The sequence below is a fragment of the Vombatus ursinus genome, unplaced genomic scaffold (genome assembly GCF_900497805.2).
Source record: "Vombatus ursinus unplaced genomic scaffold, bare-nosed wombat genome assembly UNPS02014775.1, whole genome shotgun sequence".
Classification (NCBI taxonomy): domain Eukaryota; kingdom Metazoa; phylum Chordata; class Mammalia; order Diprotodontia; family Vombatidae; genus Vombatus; species Vombatus ursinus.
The window spans coordinates 8,243,519-8,255,135 of NW_020954553.1; the positions used below are offsets into that span (position 1 = coordinate 8,243,519).

Here is an 11,617-nt window from a genome sequence, read left to right on the forward strand (position 1 = left end):
CAGCCCTGAGAGGTGAGCACAATTATTATTCCCATTTTGCAGAAGAAGAAACTGAGACAGACAGAAGTTCAGTGACTTGCCAAGGGTCACAAACATCATCTCATTTGTTCTTCACAGCCCTGAGAGGTAAGTGCTACTATTATTCCCATTTTATAGATGAGGAAATTGAGGCAAACATCAGGAGGTTCAATGGCTTGCCAAGGGTCACATATACTTTTATTCAGTTACAAAAAAGCATTCACTTTACCTACCTGCCCAATAATCTTCTGAACATTAAAGACAAAAGAATAGCACATAGCAACTGGTCCTGGGACCATTTCTGTCTAAGTTCCATAAAAAAAAATGAGAACAACATGGTTTTATTTCCTTTTGATCTGTTTCTTCTTCCACAATTGTGATGAATATGGAAATATGTTTTACATGATAGCACATGTATAAACTTTATCAAACTGCCTACCATTTTCAGAAGAGGGGAGGGGAGGGAGAGAGGGAGAAAAATTTGGAACTCAAACTCTTGTAAAAATGAATGCTAAAAAGGTTTCTTAATATGTAATTGGGGGGCAGCTAGGTGGCGTAGTATATAGAGCACCAGCCCTGAAGTTAGGAGGACCTGAGTTCAAATCCGGCCTCAGACCAAGCACTTGACACTTTCTAGCTGTGTGACCCTGGGCAAGTCACTTAACCTCAGTTGCCTAAAAAACAAACAAAAAAAAATCTCCAATTTATCCTGTCTGTATCTAGTTTGTACATAGTCATTTGCATGTTGTCTCTCCCCATTAGACTGTGAGCTCCCTGGGGACAGGAGATATCTTTGGCCTTTTTGCCTTGTTTTCTACCCCCAATCATTAGCTCTGAGCCTGGCACATAGTAGATATTTAATAAATGCTTGTTGATTAACTAATAAGGGTCCCTTCAGGGGGAAGGAATTGTCCTTTCTGCCAATGGCAGCAGCTTTTACTTTCAAGGAGAAAACCATTCAGCCAGAAATCCTTCCCCTGTCACCTTTGCTGCTGGAGAAAAGAGAGATTTCATCCTGTGACTAAATAAGCTGGGTGCCTTTTCCCAGTAATGGGCTCTCCTTGCTCACCTTTCTTTGAGGTCTCTGGTAGGGCTGTCTTCCCAGCTTAATGTTGGCGGTCCGGCAGCCTTCCTACCTTGTTGGAGCAAATTGCTCTCTTTACACCAGCCTGGATGTCTTGTTAGCAAGAACATGAGGTAGAGCTAGGTACTCACATGAGGTGGCTTGTCCTCCCTGGGATCAAGTGCTCGACTTTCGACCTCTGACTTAGCAAAACTGTCGAGGGGCATTAGAGTCACTCACATTGGTCAGAGAAGAACTTAGAGGAAGGTGAGAACATCGTTCTGGACACTGAGATTCCAGAACACGTCATAAATGTTTCATTTGGTAGATGCCTCAGGTTCATTGCCCTTCTAGAATCTGTCTCCAGTTGTAGACAAACCCGCTTCTCATCACTCCTTGATCATCTGTAATTTTACTTCTGCAACTCATATTTCTCTGAAAAAGAGAGAATTATGATAGCTCAGGTTTATATGGTGGTTCACAGTTTACAAAGCCCTTTCCCAGCACTTACTTCCTGGCCATATCTATGCCATCTTGGCTTCTCTCCATTTAGACCAGCATTTGTACCCCTTCTCCAGTTCTGGAACCCTATCCCTCCTTTATAGGTCAACTTTGGCCTTATCTTGGCTCCATCCAAGACTTCGTAGTCCCTTCCCCATCTCCATTCAGCAGCACAGGTACCCTTCTCCTCTTCTTTCTCCCTTTCCCCTTTCTTATTATGTACCAGGCACTATGCCAAGCTCTTAAGATACAAAAAGAGGAGAAAGACAATCCCTGTCCTCAAGGAGCTCACAATCTAATGGGAGGAGACAGTAAGCAAACAAATACATACAAACTATATACAGTATAAATAGGAAAAAAATAATCAACACAGGGGGCAGATATATATATTTGGGGGGGGGCTAGGCAGTGGGGTTAAGTGACTTGCCCAAGGTCACACAGCTAGTAAGTGTTAAGTGTCTGAGGTCAGGTTTCAACTCAGGTCCTACTGACTCTGGGGCCGGTGCTCTATCCACTGCGCCACCTAGCTGTCCCTAGGGCAGACAGATATAATACTAGTCTGGTAGCTCTTCTCCCAAATGAGAGAATCATAGCTAATAATAATAGCTAACATTTATATAGTATTTTAAAGTTTATAAGGCGTTTTAAATATAATTACCTCGTTTGATTCTCACAATAACCCTGGGATGTGGGTGGTATTATTATTCTTATTTTGTAGATGAGGAAACTGAAGCATCCTTCCTTATTGTCACTATCTCCTAGAAACTTCTCTGTCTGCCTTGTGGCTCTGTGTTCAGTGCTTCCTGGATATGAGGAGCAGAATCAGTGAGAGCAGCATGATGACATAACCCAGAAAACCTTAGGGGTCCTGCTTCATTGGAGATTTGAATTGTCCCTTCACAGGTGTTTCCCTGTGGTCCCTCATTCCTGTGAGATTTCTGTGAAAGCTATATGCCCTAGGGGATGAATGCTCTATGGCGAATCTTACTTTATTATTTCATTAAATATTTATTAATATTTAATAAATATAATAAATATATAATAAATATCAATCATTATTTCATTAAAAACTTTTGCTTTGAACTAAAAAAAAAAAAAGTAAACACATTGGTGGAGGCTTTTGAGCTGTTATTTTAAGTAAATGTGGACCCATAAAAAACCTTGAACCTGAGGTAGCTATTCTGAGGGCCCCATGTATGAGAGGGGAATATCCCAGGTGCAATTCAGTTTCTTTGTTTTCAGTTACATTTATAGTCATTGTATATTGTTTTCCTGGCAAATGCCATATTCCTGATGAGTTGTGGAATCCTATCACCTAGAGCAAGGGTTGGCAAACTATGACCCAAAGACCAAATCCAAGTGGATGGCCTTTTTTTTTTTGTAGGATCCCGTTTGAGCTACGAATGGTTTTTATATTTTTAAATCAAGAAAACTTGGTTTTCAAATGTCAAAATCATTCTTAGCCTCTGGACAAAAGAGGGGGCTGCATTTAGTACCAGTCAGTGTAGTTTGCTGAACCCTGATCTAGAGAGAAAAGCAAGGGTTCCTGGACTATGGTAATGTTCTAGGTGTTGTTTTTTTTTGTTGACCATCGACCTATGTGATGGATCTCATGATTTGATGTGCCACTGATGTGTGAATTTTTACCCTCAGAAATAAAGCTAAGTGATAGACCAAGCTCCTAAATGGGAATGGATCCATTTAACACTTATTTGTATATTGGAACAGTCACTGTAACCCCCATTTTAGGAGATTTCCTTTCTCAGGAGAACAGTTGCCTTGAGGATGATGTAATATAGCCATTTTTGTTGTACATTGAGTGAATAGGTGGGGTTTTTTTGGGTTTGGTTTTGTTTTTATAGAGCATAACCACTTAGAACCTCTTCATATAGGGCTTAAGACCTGTATGCATCCCTGGAAGAAGTGGGACTCACTGGAAGGCTAGTAGGCTGTCCTTTTAGCAACCTCCGCTTTGTGAGGGGAGTCCATGCCCTGGGGTAGCACCGTAAGTCTGGAGGATGCATGGGGACCTGAGGAGAAAAGCGGGGACCTGATGGTCAAAGAGGGAAGAGAATTGTTTGGATTGTTCACAGATTAGTTGAGTCCTTCGTGTGTTTCTACATAGTATTTTTAATGGGGTGAAATAAAGGCTGTCCAGTACCTAATATGCCTTTGCTGAGTAATTATTTGGGTGGGGTCAAAATGGGCCAGAGATATGATTTTGAGGGGTCAGTCCCATGATTGAACCCAGCTTATGCAACCCCTAATCCTAGAGATGTTAGCCCGTGAGTTATAGAGATAAATAATAGATATGAAATTCTTTCTAAAGATCAAGAGAGAAAACCTGAATAAAAAGCCAGCCTACAAACAGATAAACTGACAAAAGGGATCACAAAGCCAGAAAGATGAATGAGTAAAAATTTTTTTAAAAAGTATGTTGAACAAATATTATAATATGAAGAAAAGTGGACCAATATTATCACATGAAAGAGAATCCTGTGGACCCACCAGGGATCATAGAACAATAGTCCCTGGATGGTACAGCAAATAGAGCACTGGGCCTAGAGTCAGAAAGATCTGAGTTCAAATCCTGCCTCAGATACTTATTAGTGGTGTGACCCTAGGCAAGTCACTTAACCTCTGTTTGTCTCAGTTTCCTAAACTGTAAAATGGGGATCATAATAGTACCCACCCCCCAGGATGTTGTGAAGATCAAGTGAGATAACATTTCTAAAGCACCTGGCACATAATAAGCGTTATAGAAATGTTAGCTATAATAATAATAATAATAACAATTTTTATTATAATAAAGAAACTCCAGAATTCTTCAAAAGGGAAATAAACTCTTAGTAGAAATAATGGGTGATTTCAGTCATCAGTCTATTGGAATTGTCTTTCTGACCAAAGCAGAGCAGCTAATATTTTTTTTTAAATAAGTTTTACTGATACTTTTTGTTTTTAAATCACACCAATATCTTTTTTACCTCAACTCCCTAACTCCCACTCCCTGAGATTAAATCCATCCTTCTAACAAAGAAAAACAGTTAAATAAAACAATGACCACAGTGATTGTGTTTAATAATGTTTTTAATATTCTGCCTCTGTAATCCCTCGTCTCCGTAACAAGAGAAGGAAGATATGCCTCCATTATCTGTTCTCTGGGACCAAGATTGGTTATTACAATTACTTGGTGTTCATCTTCTTTTCAGTATTCTTTTTGTTTCCATTATTATAATCACTATATATTCTTCGTGATAAGTTAATCCTTGAAAAGGCAGAGAGACTAATGAGAGAAATGTTTCTTCTGGACCTAATTCTCACCAATGAAGAGGAATTGGTTGCTGGGGTAGAAAAGATGAGAACCTTGAGGTGGCATGGCCCCTCTGTTTTAGAATCTGTGATAGAGGAAAGGAAAGCGATGTGATGTGAACCCTAGATTTGGGGAGAACAAATGTCAAAGCATTCAGAGAGGAGATAGGTAAGACCTCACAGACTGAACTTCTACAGAGAAAATTGCACTAAAAGTAATGGGAAGTTCTCAAGAGTTAAATTCTAAAGACCCAAGGGAACAATTCCAGTGAGGAGGATGGGGAGCAGTCTAAACTAATTCTGCTCCTCATGGCATCTCCACACTCTTCTCTGGGTTCTCTAGGCCTGATTCTCCCTAAGCAAGGCATCTCTGCTAGAGGGATTCCTCTTACGTTGATAAAGAAGGAACTCATTCACCAGTATAGATTTTTTTTTGGTTAAATGACTTGCCCAGGGTCACACAGCTAGTAAATGTCTGAGGACAAATTTGAACTCAAGCCCTCCTGACTCCAGGGCCAGCGCTCTATCCACTGCGCCATTTGCCCTGACCAAGATAGATTTTTAAAAGATATATACAGAAGAAGAAAGCAAATTCAGGAGATGAAGGATGCATACAAAAGCATGACACAATTATGTAAAAATAGTTTTAGAAAAGTGAAATCTAAGGATCACCAGACTTTGACAAGGGATTCTAAGAACAACAAGAAAGGAGTGGGTGAGCAGGTGAAGGGTTTCTAGTTCAGGACAGAGGAGGATCAAATAAGGGACAGAACCATTCCTCAGAGTAGGTATTATAAAGATAACTGAACATAGAGAAAAGGCAGAGAGGCCTTCAAAAGAAGGATAATTTTTACTTTAAAGGAATATAACAAAAGTGGTTACTAGGTTACTGATTAGATAAATAGGGGAATAGTCAGGGAATACCTACCTGCCCTTGAACAATTTAAGTGAGCAGCTCCAGGTAAACTATATACAAGAGTATTGAAAATAGTAATAAAAGTGATTGCTAAGTCATTTAATGATCTTTGAAAGCTCATGGAGAAGGGGGCGGGGGGTGACCAGAATTGGAGAAGGGCAGCTAAGTTCTGATTAAAAAAAAAAAAAAAAGTAGGGGAAGCTAGGTGGTACAGTGGATAGAACTCCGGCCTTGGAGTCAGGAGGATCTGAGTTCAAATCTGGCCTGAGACACTTCACACTTGCTAGCTATGTGACCCTGGGCAAGTCACTTAACCCCAATTACCTCTCCAAAAAGCAAAAAGAAAAAAAAAAGGAAGAGAATGCAATCAGGAAACTATAGACCAGTGATCTCAACTTCAATTCTGTCAAAAATCTGGAACAGATGTTCAGTACTTGGTCTCCCATTTCATACCAACTGGTGACTTGTAGATATAGAACACTATTGCAAATTACACCCCCTAGTGAAAGTCACCAAAGGGTGACTGAGGCCAGAGTTACACCAGTTCACTTCAAACTGAGCTCACTTTGGTATGAGCAAAGAAACTGGAGTGGTTTGCCATTTCCTTCTTCAGCTCATTTTACAGATGAGGTAACTGAGGCAAACAAGGTTAAGGGACTTGCTCAGGATCACCAAATTAGTGAGTGTGTAAAGCCATTTGTACCTAGGTCTTCCTGACTCCAGGCACTCTATCCACTGTGCCACCTAGCAGGTTCTGCGTTTAAGGTCTATTAGAGAGAACTGCTGGGTTATGTGACCAGCCAGGTTGAGAGCTGGATATTTTCTCCAATCATCATGACCTCTCAAACCTCTCCTAAGTAGGAATTACACACCAAAGAGAATGCAATTTCAGTTCTCTCTAATCTTGGACACCAAGAACCCAAACAAGGTAAAAACTCAATGAATGAATAGCAGAGAAGGCTAATCCTTGACTCCTAATATGCTCACTCAACATTTCTACTCCAGTACTACATCATGTTGCACAAATCAGCCTACACACTTGCAACAGAATTCAACACTGTACCCCCATCTTTCCTCCATCCCTAATGCCTCAGAGCTCTAAAAAGCAGAAATTTGCTCAGGCTGAGACTATATGACAATAGTGAGGAGCATTAGTACCGTGTGCTGCAACAGAGCTCAGAGAACTGAGAAACAGAGGAAACTAGGGCAAGATACATGTGTATGGGACTATGTGGCACTCTACTAATCCTGAGGGAAAGAGCCTAGCATCAAGCTGAAATCAGCTCTGTTCCTCTAGAAGTTACCTGGGACAATGATTGAGGTTGGTGAACCATGAATTGCCAGTGTGGGAAGAGGATGAGAGTTTTGAGATATAGTCTCCAAGGAAAGTACCATCAAAGGGGAAAGAGTCAGAAAGTGAACAGTAAGGGAAAATAAAGGGTAAAAGAGAGACTGAAGTTATCAAGTATCTTGGGAAGAAGAAAACTAAAAATCTTGAGCATAAATAGATAAACCAACAGGGAAGATATTAATAACAGAAGGGAAAATAGTCTTATGATCAGGGAAAATAGTTCGGGTATCTATGAATAAGTATTACAAGACAAAAGAAATGAACCAACACTTGATGTGGCAGAGGAGCCTGTGAATTCTGAAGAGAGCATGAAACTATAGGAGGATATATCTGAATGGCTTAAAAGAGAAATAAGAATTGTGAAATCAGAACTTATGGCCTGCACAACAGAAATAATTGGCAGGATAGAGAAACTTGAATACATAGTGATAAGTCTCATCAAAGAAACAAAAGAGAAAATGTGTCACCTAGCCAAAGCAGATCTAAAATTGTGTTATAAAACAGCAATCGTCAAAACTACTTGGTACTGGTTAAGAAATAGAGTGGAGGATCAGTGGAATAGGTTAGGTACACCAGACACAGTAGTCAAAGACTATAGTAATCTACTTTTTGATAGACCCAAAGACTCTAGCTTCTGGGATAAGAACTCACTATTTGACAAAAACTGCTAGGAAAACTGGAAAATAGTGTGGCAGAACCTAGGCATAGACCAACATCTTACACCATATACCAAGATAAAGTCAAAGTGAGTACACAATTTAGACATAAACGGTGATATTATAAACAAATCAGGAGAGCATAGTTTGCCTCTCAGATCTATGGAGAAGAGGAGAATTTATGACCAAACAGATAGAGAACATTATGAAATACAAAAAGGATAATTGGGATTATATTAAATTAAGAAGTTTTTGCACAAACAAAGCCAATGCAACCAAGATTAGAAGGGAAGCAGAAAGCTGGGAAACAATTTTTATAGCCAATGTCTCTGATAAAGGCCTCATTTCTAAAATACATAGAGAACTGAATCAAATTTATAAGAATACAAGTCACTCCTCAATTGATAAATGGTCAAAGGTATGAACAGTCAGTTTTCAGATGAAGAAATTAAAGCCGTCTATAGTCATATGAAAAAATGCTCTAAACCACTAGTGATTAGAAAAATGCAAATCAAAACAATTCTGAGGTACCATATCACACCTATCAAATTGACTGACATGACAAAACAGGAAAATGATAAATGCTAGAGAGGGTTTGGGGAAATTGGAACACTAATGCATTGTTTGTGGAGTTGTGAACTGATCCAACCATTCTGGAGAACAATTTGGAACTGTGCCCAAAAGGCTATAAAACTGTGCATACACTTTGACCCAACAATACCACTTCTAGGGCTGTATTCCAAAGAGATCATAAAAATGGGAAAAGGACCCACATGTACAAAAATATTTATAGCAGCTTTTTTTGTGATGGCAAAGAATTGGAAGTTGAGGGGATGCCCATCAACTGGGGAATGGCTGAACAAGTTGTGGTATATGAATGTAATGGAATGCTATTGTGCTATAAGAAATGATGAGCAGGCAGACTTCAGAAAAACCTGGAAAGACTTGTATGGTCTGATGCTGAGTGAAGTGAGCAGAACCAGAAGAATGTCGTGCACAGTAACAGTTATGCTATGTGATGACTAACTTTGATAGACTTAACCCTTCTCAGCAATGAAAAGATCTAAGACATTTCCACAGGTCTCATGATGGAAAATGCTATCCACATCCAGAGAAAGAACTATGGAGTTCAAATGCAGATTGAAGCATACTATTTGCTCTTTTTCTCTCTTCTGTTTTGTTTTCTTTCCTCTTTCTTGTGATTTCTCTTATTGGTTCTAATTCTTCCTTATAACATGACTAATGTGAAAATGTGTTTAATAGGAATGTATATGTAAAGCCTATATCAGATTGCACACTGTCTTGGGGAAAGGGGGGGTAGCAAGGGGGAGAAAAATTTGAAACTCAAAAGCGTATGGAAGTGGTTGTTGAAAACTAAAAATAAATTAATAAAAAAAAAGAAAAAATCAACTCTGTTTCTAGATAATAACAAATTCAAGGACAGTTATTGAAAGGAAGCTGCCATTACAAATAACTACAAAACACAAAAAGTCTCTGGGGATCAATCTGTGAAACCATGCAAAAGACTTGTATAGATTAAATTACAACATGCTCCTTAAAGAAATAAAGAAACCTTTTCCCCCAAGATGGCACCAAAGGCAAAGAAGAAAGCAGTTGTCCCCCCCCTAAGACAGAAGCTAAGTCCAAGGCCTTGAAGGCCAAAAAGGCAATGTTGAAGGGTGTTCACAGCCACAAAAAGAAGAAGATCTGAACGTTTCCCACCTTCCAGCAACCCAAAACACTAAGACTTCAACGGCAGCCCAAATACCCTCGGAAAAGTGCCCCTTGGAGGAACAAACTTGACCACTATGCCATCATTAAGTTTCCCTTGACCACTGAGTCCACTATGAAGAAGATCGAGGACAACAACACCCTGGTCTTCATTGTGGATGTCAAGGCCAACAAGCATCAGGTCAAGCAGGCGGTCAAGAAGCTATATGACATCGACGTGGCCAAGGTCAACATGTTGATCTGGCCTGATGGGGGGAAGAAGGCCTATGTCCGACTTGCTCCAGACTATGATGCTTTAGATGTTGCCAACAAAATTAGGATCATCTAAACTGTGTCCAGCAATCCCACTCCACCTACAATAAAAAGTTTTCCAGTATAAAAAAAAAAAGAAATAAAGAAAACCTTAAATAGCTGGAGGAATATTCAGTGATCACGGCCAGGTCTTGTCACTATAACAAAAATAACAATATTACCAAAGTTGATTTAAACTTTTTTTCCTTTTCTTAAAAAATTAATTTATTTATTTTTAGTTTTCAGCAATCACTTCCATATGCTTTTGAGTTTTAAATATTTCTCCCCCTCCTTCTCCCCTCCCCAAGATGGCATGCAATCTGATATAGGCCCTGTATATACATTCCGATTAAACATATTTTCACATTCGTCATGTTGTAAAGAAGAATTAGAACCAATAGGAGGAACCACAAGAAAGAGGAAACAAAACAAAACAGAAGAAAAAAAAAGAGCAAATAATACACTTTGATCTGCATTCAAGCTCCATAGTTCTTTCTCTGGATGTGGATGGCATTTTCCTTCATGAGACTTTTGGAGATGTCTTAGATCTTTGCATTGCTGAGAAGAGAGCTAAGTCTATCAAAGTCAGACATCGTACACTGTGGCTGTTACTGTGTACAACATTCTGCTGGTTCTGCTCACTTCACTCAGCATCAGTCCATACAAGTCTTTCCAGGTTTTTCTGAAGTCTTCCTGCTCATCATTTCTTATAGCACGATACTATTCCATTACATTCATATACCACACCTTATTCAGCAAGTTCCCAATTTATGGGCATTCCCTCAATTTCCAATTCTTGGCCACCACAAAAATAGCTGCTATGAATATTTTTATACATATGGGTCCTTTTCCAATTTTTATGATCTCTTTGAGATACAGTCCTAGAAGTGCTATTGCTGGGTCAAAGGGTTGATTTAAACTTTTAATGATATGGCAATCAAATTATCCAAGAAATGCTTTATAGAACTTGACAAAATAATGACAAAATTTATTTGTGATGACAAAAGATCCCAAGCATCAAGGGAAATGATGAAAAGAGGTAGGAACAAAGGGAGAATAGCACTTCCCAGACCTCAAATTAGATTATAAAGTAGCAGCCACCAAAACCATTGGTTAAAAAGGGAAGCTAGGTGTCGCAGCAGATAGAGTGCTGGGCTGAAGTCAGGAAAGACATGTTCTTGAATTCAAATCCAGACGCAGACACTTACTAGCTATGTGACTCTGGGCAAGTCATGTCACCCTGTCTGCCTCAGTTTCCTTATCTGTAAAATGAGGTGGAGAAAGAAATGACAAACCACTCCATTATTTTTGCCAAGAAAATTCCAAAGAGGATCACAAAAGTCAGAAATAATTGAACAACAAATTAGTTAAAAAATAGAGAGACAGATCAATGAACCAGACTAAAAAACAGGAAAATTTAGAAACAATAAAACGCCATAACTCAGTATTTGATAAAGTGGGGAAAAAATTTTTACTTAGCAAAGAACTCCATATTTGATTTTTTAAAAATTTACTGGGAAAATTGGAAAGCAGTCTGACAGAAATTAGTTTACACCAACAATTTATATTATATTCCACAGTTCAGTACAGTTCAGTTGTTTTTTTTTTTTCCCAGTCATGTCCAACTCTTTTTGAGTTTTCTTGGAAAAGATACTGGAGTGGTTTGCCATTTTCTTCTACAGTTCATTTCACAGACAAGGAACTAAGGTAAACTGAGTTAACTGACTTGCTCGGGGTCACACAGCTACTAAGTATCTGAGGCTACATTTGAACTCAGGAAG

At 39.0% G+C, this 11,617-nt stretch overlaps 1 pseudogene; it reads left to right on the forward strand.

The window, feature by feature from the left end:
• The first annotated feature begins 9,400 nt into the window (after positions 1–9,400).
• Positions 9,401–9,873, forward strand: LOC114044737 (annotated as a pseudogene).
• Positions 9,874–11,617: the final 1,744 nt, after the last annotated feature.